Consider the following 14628-nt stretch of genomic DNA (forward strand, 5'->3'; position numbering starts at 1 on the left):
AACACGAGAGAGAGAGAGAGAGAGAGAGAGAGAGAGAGAGAGAGAGAGAGAGAGAGAGAGAGAAGGGAGCGAGCCAAAGCAGAGAGAGAGAGAGAGGGGCCTTGACAGGTCACCGTGGAAATCACGGTCAAAAAGGGCGGACGTCATTAAAGGCCGTTTTGGGGCGGGACTGCGAATCAACGTGATACCTAGTGACTCGGGATTCTAAGGACGCGCGATTATATGCGAGAACACTCGATTACTTCCACCACGATGACGCAGCAGCAGCAGCAGTAACAGCATCGGCGGCACCAGCACCCAAACCTTTGGTATTGAACACGTCACGTAGTTCAAGTCTCTCAACCCCCCCCCCCTCTCTCTCTCTCTCTCTCTCTCTCTCTCTCTCTCTCTCTCTCTCTCTCTCTCTCCAAATGACCTAGAATCATCCCGATAGACCTTGAATAAGAGGGAGAAGTAAAGAGAGCAGATCAAGCGGTGCAAGTGGCAGGAGTCACGCCATCGCTAGACACTAATAACAACACTAATTCCTTCACTTCACTTCAGAGTCACAGTGGGGAACTAGAACAGAACAGAACGCAATCTAGAATTTAGGCCAAAGGCCAAGCGCTGGGTCCTATGAGGTCATCCAGCGCTGAAAGGGAAATTGATAGCAGAAGGTCTGAAAAGTGTAACAACAAGAGGGAAAACCTGGCAAAGAAACATCTGTTAGAGAGGGTGGAAAGTCACATGGAAAAGAATATGAACGGAGGTACAGTAAAAGGAAGGGAAGGGGGTTACAACTAGGGGCCGAGGGGACTTTTAAATGACCTTAACATTCTAAATCTTTATGAATACGTCTTCCGTCTCGAAATCTTTTGAAAAAAAAAAAAAGCCTATCGAACAGAGAAGATTTAACGACCCAGAATAATTAAACAAGGGATCATAAATAATGCTGTTAGCCAGACCACAGGAGCATTAAATAGAAATCACGTCGGGGGGGATTGGGGGGAGGGGGGGGGGGGGCAGACGAATATGATTCTACGACCGCTACTGCTAAGAGAGGAGAGAGAGAGGTGTACCAGTGTTTTTTCTGAGAGTGAGACGCGTGTGTACAAGTGTTTTCTTGAGAGAGAGAGAAGAGAGAGAGAAGAGAGAGAGAGAGAGAGAGAGAGGTGTGTGTGTGTATGTGTGCCCTCCTAAGTACGGAGAGGGGCCAGCCTAAAAATAGAAAATACTCATCAAATATTGCGGAAAGTAAACAGACTCCGGTGAGGGTTCCCGAAAAGTCTTAATATTTAAGGTAGCCCACAGGCTCCAACCCCCAACAAAATGAAGCTACTGGCGTTTTACGCATTCATGCGTGCTGATCCCCCCCACCCCCACAAAGAAAAAAAACAAAGACCACATATTATGTGACGAGGAAGACCCAATGTTGCAGGTACGGATCCTAAGTCGCTTCTGATGGAATGTACAGCAGGTTTTGTTATGTATAACTCCTCATAAGGAATATATATTGAATACATTCTTCACATTCAGAAGTTGTTTCGTATAATTCCTCATATGGAATATTTATCAAATACATTCCTCACATTCAGAATTTGTTTCATATAATTCCTCAGTGGGAATGCATATTAAATATATTCCTAACATTCAGAATGTTTCATATAACTCCTCATAAGGAATATATATCAAATATATTCCTCACATTCAGAATGTTTCATATAACTCCTCATAAGGAACATATATATCAAATATATTCCTCATATTCAGAATTTGTTTCACGAAACTCTTCATTAGGATATATATAGATATATATATATATATATATATATATATATATATATATATATATATATATATATATATATATATATATAGTATGTATGTATGTGTATATATATATAATATATATATATATATATATATATATATATATCTCACATTTATTTCCTATATTAATATGAAATATGTATCTGAATATATTTCCGGTAATATCGGATATATATATATATAGTATAACAATACCTTTCTTTTGCCTCTCTCTTTCCCAGACTTGAAAAGAAACAAAGAAGTGGGAGGCAGATCACCTCTGGAAGGGAAGGAAAGTTACGGGTCAGGGAAAGCAGAAGGAAAAGGAAAATTCCACAGCTAGGAGTAGGAAAAACGGGGTGATAAACTTTTTCTTCACAGTAAATCCTTCAACCTAAACGTGGCCACCATGTTCTTACTTTTGCTTAATTCATATCCTCATTTTCCGCACGAATCGGGTAGCCACCAAAGGTGGTCCGGGACACGTCCGGGCCGGCGGCCCGGGACATTACGGGCGCCAGCGGGAACCCAATATCGGAGAAAGGAACCATTTGCAAATTGCAACTGTCGCAAAGGCGTCAGGCCCTCGTAATTAAACGTCACATCGGCACAGGATTAATCTCGACCTGGCCGCTGCGATGGAAGACGGACCACTCACTACTCATCAACATAATCAGCCATCCTGACTAAACACCGAGGCGCTTTGAATTTTTGCGTCAACACACAGACTATACTATATACATATAAATAAATAAATAAAAATAATTATACGAAAAAAATAAGAATAAATAAAAAAATAAAAAAATACACAAATGTGCCCAGAACATATGCAGTACTCGTGATTACGTAAGATATATAACGTCATTATATATGTATGACTACAGAATACTACACACACATTATCTATCTATCTATATCTATATCTACTATATATATATCTATATCTATATATATATATATATATATATATATATATATATATATAGAGAGATGAGAGTAGATGAGATGAGAGAGAGAGAGAGAGAGAGAGATCCATTACGGCTATGTTAGGACGGTGAAGGGCAGGAGAGTTGGATCTTAACCGAAAGAGACTTTTATGAGAATTAAGATAGAATATATACACAAAATATATATACACGTGTATATACTATATATATATATATATATATATATATATATATATATATATATATAGATATAGAAATGGGTTGAAACGTGTAAAACTGCAATGACTGGTCAATTTAGCAAAAGTTCTTTGCAGGCCTATAAACCAATTTATTTTCAAAAAAGGGGGGTCATTACGACGGAGGGAAGAGAGAGAGAGATTGAGGAGAGAGAGAGAGAGAGAGAGAGAGAGAGAGAGAGAGAATCTGCAGGTCCTTCCTGAATCATCGACGCATTTAACCGATCTTAAACCAGAGAGAGAAGAGGAAGAAGAGGAGAGAAGAGAAATTAGAGAGGAGAGAAGAGGGACCCGAAGACGAAGATTTCCCCCAGAGAGGAGAGAGAGAGAGAGAGAGAGAGAGAGAGAGAGAATATCAAACAGATTCTAAAGCGCGCGCAAATCAGACCGAATGCTGACAGCAACATCCAGCGATTTACGTCATTCCACCAAACGCTACTTTGATGATGCTGATGAGAGAGAGAGAGAGAGAGAGAGAGAGAGAGAGAGAGAGAGAGAGAGAGAGAGAGAGAGAGCCTTGTCCAGTGTCCCCAAAATTCTCGCCCAACTGAACAACAATCAGGATTGGGGGGAGGCGAGAGACATGGCTCTACCATCAGTACGTGGATGGTATAATTGAAAATTACCAACGGCGATCGAAAGAATGAAATCTGGAATAAGGTGAATGAGAGTAATTATAATAAAAGTGGAATAAAAGGTGAATAACAGTAATAAATAAACGTGAAATAAAAGTAAATCAATAAAAGTGCAAAAATGTAAAAACTTTGTATAAAAAACGCAAATACATACAAATGAGCCTAAGAAAAAGAAACTAGCATAATGCGGATTATCCACAAAAGTAACCTATAAGATAACTAAACAAAATAATGGGGAAAAAATCAACAAAGAAGCACGAATGAGTAATCAAATATGGAAAACCTAACATTCAACCAACGCACAAAACTGACGATAAACTTGCTGTGAAAAAAACAACAGACAGAGACACACAAAACAAGACAACAATCACATACCGCACACAAAGAGCTTAAACTATGCACTCAGCGAGCAGCAAACCATTTCGCCCCTTACAGCGCCACAGCGTAAGGGTCACAACTACAGAAACAAAGGAACTCGCCAGGCCTACCCAACCCCGCAGAAAATTACCGTTTAAAATCAAACGCATCATTTTCACGTCATTTCAAGTCATTTTCGGCGGACAAATGGGCCAGGCTGGGTCCGCGAGAACAGGGGATGAATATCTAACGGAAACAGTATTTGGTATTTTAGACCTATGCGGTGGGGACGGATACATATTCATACATACATTTGACAACAATAACAAAAATGTATGGATGTCATTCCGAAAATGATTGACACTCTGTCAAAAAATTATGCAGATGTCGTAGATGTAATGACGTAAATCCAGTTATAACACTTTCTGTGAGAAGGAGAATAAGAGTGTGTTATCAAGAGACTGTACGTATACATACGATATTCACATATGTATATATTTACATATATATAATGTGTGTATGCAATATTATTTTATTATATTAATTATGTAAGCACGCTCGGTCTATATTTTAAAGAAGGCTAAATGCACCCAGGGACTTCACTTTCTGTATGAAAATTTTAATGGTCAAGCAAGATAATCCTTGATTTTGCAAGAGCTCTATCGGGTGAACAATGCACAACGAGTAAGTCACATTCACGTGCAGCATATAAGCCCTTCCACACTTTTTGGGGAAGCAATCCGGCGATTATAATATATATATATATATATATATATATATATATATATATATATATATATATATATATATATATTGTAAAGGAATATTGATTTATTGAATGTAAAATTGCAGAAAAGGTTGAAAATTGATATTTGCATAGAGAAAAAGTGTGTACACTAGACAACAGATGGCAGTAGCGCTTGGCGTAGGCGGTAGTCGCCAAGGATAAATGTACCGAAACAAATGATATTTGGTCCATGGATGTCTAGCGTGAGTCTGGTATATAAAGGCCCAAAACGACGATTTTCGTTGGAGCTGAAACAAACAAAATGATTATAATAGTGATCAAGTTTTGAGGAATATATGGTAATGTATTGTTTATCCATTTGGACGTTTTCTTGTGTGATGTAACGTTGGTTGCCACTAACTTTTTGATGCTTACAGTGAATTATATGTTGTGTTTGATGTAAAGCTTTTGTGACTGGGTATTATACTGTAAAATGCAGTGATTAGTGATGAGTAGTCTTGATAAAGTGCTGTTTTATAGCGAGTCTTTGCTTTTGTGTAAAGCGTCCGTAATTTGTTTTTTTTAATGTTCTGTTTTGTGACTTTAATTTCCTTACTAGTTGTTATTAATGTACATTTAAGTTATAGTGACGTTGTCACTGATTCCTGATATATTCTCCTCGTAAAATCCTTACCATAGAAAGTTTTTTTTTTTTATGTTACATGGGGGCCTGTCGAACGAAACCCGAACGTATCCCTACTCATTCTTTGCTCATACTGTCGAACGAAACCCGAACATATCCATACTCAGTGTTTACTCATTCTATCGAACGAAACCCGAACGTATCCTTATTAATTGTTGCTTTATTCATGTCTAGCGTATTCGATCATAACTTGACGTATCCCTACTGTTAATTGCTTTTCAGTACTTCCATGTACTTTAGAGAGGGGGGAGAGTAGTGATAGTGTTAGTGCTATAATATTTGTCTTGCTGTGTTATTTTGAGCAGGTTATTTAAAGATGTTTGATTTGAAAAAGATTTCCATTACGTTTAGTCATAGTGGTGAAAAGTTAGAAGGTATAACTAAAATAGACTGGATTGTTCTAGCTAGGTACTATAATGTAGAAGTATCAGAATCTACAAGGAAGCAAGAAATCTCAAATAAAGTAAGTGAGGCGCTAATGACTTTAGGCATTTTGTCTGATAAGGAAGGGTTGTTACTAATGAGTTGGGAAGGGCAAGAAACTGATAGCCAGCAAAGCGCTAGTGAGAATAATACAGAAGGTAGTGCAAGTGAAGAGGAAGGTGCCAAAGCCGTACGTGAAAAAACCAAGTCACGCAAGGTTAAACCAAAAAAGTCCAAATTGTTTATGAAGGGATGAGTGTTGAGCCAGATGCAGATTTCATTGCAAATTAGTTAGGATTGGAGAATGAGAGAAGCTGTGAGCTAAAAGAAGTAGAAGCTGAAGTTGAGCAAAAGAAGGTAGAAGCTGAAGTTGAGCAAAAGAGGATAGAGCTAGAGATGAAGAAACTTGAAGTAGAAGAAAAGTCCAGAGAAATACCAAAATCTTTTAGAATAGACAATGCAGTAAAAAGTGTACCAATTTTTGTTGAAAATGAAGTGGATGCATTTTTTTTACAATTTGAGAAAGTGGCAGAACAGCGTGAATGGCCGAGAACGTCATGGAGCACGTTGGTTCAAACCTCCTTTCGAGGAAAGGCTAGGGAAGTATTTGCTGCCTTATCTTTAGATGATTCTAAGGATTATGAGAGAGTTAAATCTGAAGTTTTGAAAGCTTATGAATGGGTGCCAGAGAGGTATAGAGAGAAGTTCAGAAGCTGGATAAAAAGAGACAGTCGCACTCATATGGAGTATGCACGGGAACAACGCCTGTGTATGATAGGTGGATGAATGCCCGAGAAGTTAATGGTGATTTCGGTAAACTTCAGGAACTTATCTTGCTTGAGCAGTTCAAGGATGGTATTAATCCACTTATTAAAACATATTTGGATGAAACCGTGATGTTAGATAATGTCGATGAAGCCACTAGATTGTCTGATAATTATGCATTGACCCATAAGCTATATATACTGACGTCACTCCTAAAATTGGAAGGAGCAGAGTTTGGGAAGAGCAGCAAAATTACAAGGCACAAGGTAAGACTACGAGTTCACAGGTATCATCTCGTGGAGTCTATAATAAATCCTTTAATAGAGGTAGTAGAGGGGCAAGTCAATATAGTTCTGGTCCTAGTGTTAGTGCTGGAAAAGCAGGATACAGTGTAAATGATCAGTTTACACCTGAGTACCAAAAATATAGGCGAAAATTTTAGAGGATTTTGTATGTTTCAGTTGTGGCAAACCAGGACACATCAGTAGGAGTTGTCCACATCGCACAATAAACCGTCCAATTCAAGTGGTAAATAAAGTTAAAGATAAACCTGTACATTTTAAGGATGATCATAAACCTGAAAATACCATTGCATTGTTGAATCAACCACAAGCATGTGGTGACAGGTCCTTGTTTGTTGCTTCTCCCTTAGGCCAGGTAAGAGGTATTGTAACGATAGCATCGACAGTAATAATATATGTGATGTTGGATGAGAATATAGGTTACAAAATAGGTAACAATGATGTTCAAAATGTTAGTAATGTTGGTTGTATTGAGGATATTGTAAAAGGAAATGGAGTGAGACTACCTGAAGAGAAGTCCACATCCAAAGGTACTGAATTGTATGACCCTTTTATGGGAGATGGTTGGTTACACCTCCCTTTTGTTGAAAAAAGGAAAGTAAGGTGGTTAAGAGATACCGGAGCGGTACAGTCTGTAATGATAAGAAATATGTATGACCAGTGGAAGGATACTGGAGAGTATGTACTTCTGCGTGGGTTTGGACCTGAGTTTTCAGCTCCATTAGTAGAAGTAAGGTTAGAAACTCCGTTAATTTCGGGATATGTTAAAATTGCTTTGGTGAGAGAAATCCCAGTGTCAGGAGTAGAGTTAATTCTTGGAAATGATGTATGTGGAGACAAAGTTTTTGGTAGCAGTAATCCAATTTTTGACAGAAAAAAACCCTTTAATTTTCTTCATTTATTTCATAAGAAAGTTGAATGTACATTTCCAAACTTATTTCCTGCTTGTTGCAGTTACTTACAAGAAGTAAGAGTGCCGAAGGAAAGGTAAATGATGACGACGGTTTGGCTATTTGACAAAAACTTGTTAAAGATAGTCCGGAAACACTACAAGTAAGTAAAGTCAGTACTCCTTTGCGAATGCTGAAAGTTAATAAGGAAGAATTTGTTAAATCTCAAATTGAAGATGATAATTTGAAGGTAATAAGAGATAATGCCCTTGTTGATATAAATGATATCGAGAAGGAAGGCAAGTGTTACTTTTTAAAGGATGGAATCCTAATGAGGAAGTTCAAGAGTAGAAATGTTTAATGATGTTGTAGAACAAGTGGTCATTCCAAGTAGTTATAGGAATTTTGTTCTAGGTATTGCTCATGACTGTAGTTATTCTGGTTCATTTAGGTTATAAACAAAACTTATGAGAAATTATTAAGTATTTTTTTTGGCCTAAGATGCAGAAAGATTGTAGTGAATATTGTAAAAATTGTGATTTATGTCAAAAAGTAGGTAAAGCTCAACATGACCCTAAGGTGATGCCATTGCAACCCATTGAAGTTCCAGGAGAACCCTTTGAGAAACTGTGTTTTGGATTGTGTAGGACCTCTGCCTAGGTCAAGCAAAGGTAACGAGTATTTGCTGACAATTATGTGTAGTGCTACCAGATTTCCAGAGGCTATTCCTTTAAGAACTGTGAGTGCTGATAAGATAATTGAAGCGCTTAACAAGTTCTTCTCGCTGGTAGGTTTGCCAAAAGAAGTTCAAACCGACCAAGGAACCAACTTTACGTCTAGAAAGTTTACCTCATTTTAGCCTGTCAGAATATTTAAGCATTGTTTATCGTCTCCTTATCACCCACAGAGCCAAGGAGTTGTTTTCGAACGATTTCATCGAACCTTCAAAACCATGCTTCGCACGTACTGTTGTGAAAATGAAAAGGAATGGGATGTCTACATACCAATGTTTGCTATTTGCTGTCGTTGTGATAGCGTACATTCATCGTTGGGTTTATTCTCCTTTTCAGTTAGTATATGTCCATCAGGTAAGGTCACCCATGGAGGTGATAAAGAATCCAGTTGATTTCAGATGAGAAGGATTCTAGCACGTTACAAGAAATGAAGGAAAAAATAAAGAAAATATGGAAAGTAGCACATGAGAATCTTAAAGTAGTACAAGAAGAGATGAAAAGAAATTACGACAAAAAGGCTGCAAAACGTGAACTCGACATAGGAGATAAGGGTTCTAGTGTATCTCCCTACAGCTGGTAAGGTTTTTAACCAGAAGTATATAGGACCTTGCACGGTTGAAGGAAAAAGTAAGTGATGTTAATTATCGAATTCAATTTCCTACAGGACGGAGGAAAGTTAAAACTTTCCATATTAACAAATTAAAGAAGTATAACGAATCCAGTGGAGTGTTGTCAATTGCAAAAGAGGATGATGAAAAAGACGTTGAAGAAGAAATTGAACTTAGATTAAAAAATACAGATTATTTTGAGTGATGATGAAAAAATTTAGGGAAGTTATTGTATTTCATTTATCTGATGAACAGCAGCATGATTTTAAAGTGCTAATTTCAAAACTTTTTCAGATCTATTTTCAGACCATCCTAAAAGGATAAAAGGAGTACAACATAATATCAGGTTGAGAGAAGAGACTCCAATAAGTCAGCGTCCATACAGAATGTCGCCGAGGCAACAACAACAGTTAAAGACCGAAGTTGCTTATTTACTGAAAACACGGACTAGCAGAGGAAAGCCATAGTGAATGGGCTAGCCCATGTATTCTAGTCGACAAACCTGACGGAAGTGCAAGAATGTGTACAGACTTATCGAAAGGTAAAATAATGTAACTATAAAAGATTCATATCCTATGCCCAGAGCAGAAGATAAATAATTGATAATGTAAAGCAAAGTTTCCATTTTTTAAGTTAAAATTTGATTTATTTAAAGGATACTATCAAATTGAGTTAGACAAAAAACAGCAGGGATATTGCTGCATTTGTTACACCCCATGGACTTTATAATTATAAGGTAATGCCATTTGGTTTATGTAATGCACCTCTGACTTTCCAACGTCAGATGAATATATCTTGAAGGATCTCGAAGGTGTATTTGTTTATTTAGATGACATTATTATTGTTGGAGAAACCTAGGAAGATCACATTAAAAAAGTATATGATGTTTTTAAGAGGTTATTAGAATTTAATGTTACGATAAACCTTGCCAAATGTGAATTTGGAAAAACTACTGTTCAATATTTTGGACATGAAATAGGAAGTGGCCAAGTGAAACCTGTGATTGTCATATTGAGGTCATAAAGAATTTGACCCTCCCTACATCTAAACGTGGAGTGATGAAATTTTGGGAACAGTGGGGTATTACAGGAAATTTTGTAAGGAACTTTTAAGATGTAAGCCTATCCCATTAACAGAGTTGCTGAAAAAGGATGTGAATTTGTTGTGTGGTCAAAGGAAGTGACGATGCCTTCAATAAACTTAAGCTCATGTTAATGTCTATGCCAGTACTGAAATCCCCAGACTTTAATCTACCATTCAAGTTACAGGTAGACTCCAGTGAAGTAGGAGCTGGCAGTGTATTATTACAGGAACATAATGGTGTTTTACACCCTGTATCTTACTTTTCAAAGAAGTATAATAGCCACCAGTTAAATTACAGTATTGTTGAAAAAGAAGCTTTAAGTTTAATTTTTGAGTTTTAATGCACTTTGAGATATACTTGCTTAACAGTAACTTTGAAATAGACGTATATACTGATAATAACCCTTTAACCTTTATTAATAAATGTAAGCACAACAATAAGAGAATTTTAAGATGGTCTTTATTTTTTGCAACCATTCAAACTAAATATTCACCATATAGCAGGCAAAGAAAATGTCATTGCAGATTCTCTCTCTAGATCTGTTGATTATTTAAAGGAAAGTGCTTGTTACCAACGACGTGGCAGTCTCCGACAGTTGCTAAATGGAAGTAGCTAATGTTTAAGACTGTAAGAGTGAAAATTCAGAATGGACTGAGGAGAGAGCCGCTGAGTTAAAAGGGGGGGAATGTAAAGGAATATTGATTTATTGAATGTAAAATTGCAGAAAAGGTTGAAAATTGATATTTGCATAGAAAAAAAGTGTGTACAACTAGACAACAGATGGCAGTTAGCGCTTGGCGTAGGCGGTAGTCGCCAAGGATAATGTACCGAAACAATGATATTTGGTCCATGGATGTCTAGCGTGAGTCTGGTATATAAAGGCCCAAAACGACGATTTTCGTTGGAGCTGAAACAAACAAGTGATTATAATAGTGTATCAAGTTTTGAGGAATATATGGTAATGTATTGTTTATCCATTTGGACGTTTTCTTGTGTGATGTAACGTTGGTTGCCACTAACTTTTTTGATGTTACAGTGAATTATATGTTGTGTTGATGTAAAGCTTTTGTCACTTGGGTATTATACTGTAAAATGCATGATTAGTGAAAATGAGCAGTGATAGTGATGAGTAGTCTTGATAAAGTGCTGTATAAGCGAGTCTTTGCTTTTGTGTAAAGCGTCCGTAATTTGTTTTAATGTTCTGTTTGTGACTTTAATTTCCTTACTAGTTGTTATTAATGTACATTTTAAGTTATAGTGAGTTGTCACTGATTCCTGATATATTCTCCTCGTAAATCCTTACCGTAGAGAGAGATTTTTTTTTTATGTTACAATATATATATATATATTATATATATATATAATATATATATATATATATATATATCATATTATATTATATATCATGTAGAATTTGACCTTCAATTGACAGCAACAAAGAGATGCAGGATTTCTCTCTCAAAGTCTGTGGTCTGGAATGTTACACAACTGTGCAGTTATCACCCTACATAGATCTGGAACCACTATTCCCATAGTATATCTCATGCCCTCAAGCACTAATTAGGCCCAAACACGTTCAAAATTTAAACAATTCCGACGCTGTATTCGAGGCCAACAATTACCATATCATTCCTACGTATATCCTTGTATAATGTTCATTTTGCTTCATCATCATCAACCTCCTCTTTTCAACCAGCATATTTACCTCCTCCTTTAAATATGTCATCAACAGATCGCTAATACGGAATTTCGAGTCACTCTCTCCGAGCTGTGCTTCGTCTTCATGGTCTCTAAAGCAAATAGCTCTCAGCTAATGACTGGTCGAGATCTTATTGTGCTATATACAAATTATATCACACAGCACAACGTCATGAATGCATAAAATTAAATATTCTGCAATAACTCTTCCCTGTCAAATTATGTCGTTTTATATATATTATATATATATATATATATATATATATATATATATATATATATATATATATACATTACGTAGTGTGTGTGTTGACAGTGAACATCTGGAAAGTACAGAGGATTCGAATGGGGCAATTTATAGTTTATACTTAACGACATAATTTGACAGGGAAAGAGTTATTGCAGAATATTTAATTTTATGCATTCATGACGTTGTGCTGTGTGATATAATTTGACAGTAGAGGATAAGTTGTATATAGCAAAATAAGATCTCGACCAGCTGAGAGCTATTTGCTGTTTAGAGACCATGAAGACGAAGCACAGCTCGGAGGGAGTTGACTCGAACTTCCATATTAGTGATCTGTGTATGTATATATTTTATATATATATATATGACTGGTAAAAGTGTTCTGTAACAACAGAATTCCATCTAATAAAAGGAGCCCATAAAAAACACCAAAATGTAGAGAGAAAAGTACTATATTTCAGAGACTGCTGTCTCTCTTCTCAGGTATATACCTGAAGAGAGAGACAGCAGTCATCGAAATATAGTACTTTTCTCTCTACTTTTGGATGTTTTTTATGGGCTCCTTTTTGATAGATATTATATATATATATATCATATATAGATATATATATATATATATATATATATAAATATATATATATATATCCTTTAGTTAGTTAATACTATACACGTTTTTCCTCTTTGATAATCTTCTGAAATTCAGCTCTCTCTCAAACACAAAGTCCACAAATAAACACACACACAGAGAAGCCATTAAAGAATTAGGAAACCGAGATCCCAGCTATAATTGAGCTGAAAGGACGGGCTTTCGAAGTTGATGGGAGCAGAGGTAGATGCTCCAGACACGGCTTCCAGTCTCGAGGATTGAAGTGTGACTTTTCCAAGTAAGGGGTTAGAAGGCCGTCCCTGCTGTCTGTATTCTGATTGGGGGTGGGGGTGAGGGTGAGGGTGGGGGGGAAGGGGTTTCAGAGGCCCTCAATAATGTCTTCCTATTAGACTTTAGAGAGAGAGAGAGAGCGTTTTGAGCTACGAAGGGATTTGGAAGAAAACACCTGAGTGAAAAGCTTTGCAAGACGTTTATTCTTCCTTCTCATTGTACATACAAATTTTTCGGTACTGAGAGGATCACAGGCCGCGTGAACACAGAAGAAAAGAGCAAATCCCAAAATCAACACACTGTTTATCCTAAGGCCTCCAAAATCAGATAAACTTCGTCATGGTTAATAAGAGTAAGTCATCCGGGAAAGAATGTTACATATGGAAATCTAGGAATATGAAATTTAGGTCAAAGGCCAAGCGCTGGGACCTGCGAGGTCATTCAGCACTGAGAAAATTGACAGTAAAGGAGGAAATCCTTGTAGTTGCACTATGAAGCAATTACGTGTAGACGGTGTTAAGTAAAATGAAAGAGAATATAAACGGAGGTACAGTAAAGGGAATTAAAGGGGTTGCTGCAAGGGGCCGAAGGGACGCTGTAAAGAACCTAATGCCTACAGTGGACCGGGTGAGGTGCACTGATTGCGCTACCCCCTAAGGGATGTAAGATTTATATATTCCAAACTAGCTGACCAACCCCTAGGCCGCCGCCCCAGGAAAACTTACTTGAGTGACAATCGGCGATTAAACCCTCTCTCTCTCTCTCAAATCCCCTCTCATCTCTCTCACTTCCTCTCTCTCACTCTCCCCCGTTATTGATAGCTTAGACGTTATATCTTTTACGTTTGTTTGAAACTATTAAGGTGATTTCTGTCAAAAATAAAAATAGAAACCAACAATTACTAATCTTGTTTGTTTGAAACTATTAACCCTCTTAAACGCCGGAGCAGTAAATAAAAAAGGAGACTACCGTGAGCCGGAGGGGTTTGGAAGTGAGCGCCGGTAAGCGGAAAAAATATTTTTTATCAAAAATTCCAGCGCGCTTAGGTTTCAAGATTAAGAGTTCATTTTTGGCTCCTTTTTTTGTCATTGCTTGAAGTTTAGTATGCAACCATCAGAAATGAAAAAAAAAAAAAAAAAAAAAGTTATCATTATCATATATAATAATGCGATATATGATAGCGCAAAAACGGCAAATTTTTTCATATATATTGTATTCAAATCGCGCTGTGCGCAAAACGTTGAAGGTAACAAAAGTTACTTTTTTTTTTCGTTTTTCGTGTAATGTGCACTAAATTGCGATCATTTTGATATATAAACACATTGTAAAACGATAAAAGCAAAACAACACAGAGAAAATATTATCACAAAATAATGCATGAATTCGTAACGCGCTTACGTAAACACATATTTTTTTTCAAAAATTCAACCATAAATCTAAATATTGTCCTAGAGACTTCCAATAATGTTTCAGAATGAAGACAAATGATTGAATAAATTTACTATACTGTAAGAATATTAGCTTACAAATGCAGTTTTTCGGCCATATCTGACGAGCTAAAGTTGACCGAATGTCGAATTTTTTTTATATATATGATTTTTTTATAT

General features: G+C 36.7%; 1 protein-coding gene across 7 annotated transcripts in view; it reads right to left on the bottom strand.

Annotated features, from left to right (window-relative positions):
- Nucleotides 1-14628, bottom strand: part of LOC135197013 (G-protein-signaling modulator 2-like) — a 533720-nt gene that overhangs the window by 108661 nt on the left and 410431 nt on the right. The gene's annotated exons all lie outside the window — the stretch shown is intronic.

The sequence above is a fragment of the Macrobrachium nipponense genome, chromosome 18 (assembly GCF_015104395.2).
Source record: "Macrobrachium nipponense isolate FS-2020 chromosome 18, ASM1510439v2, whole genome shotgun sequence".
In the NCBI taxonomy this organism is placed as follows: Eukaryota; Metazoa; Arthropoda; class Malacostraca; order Decapoda; family Palaemonidae; genus Macrobrachium; species Macrobrachium nipponense.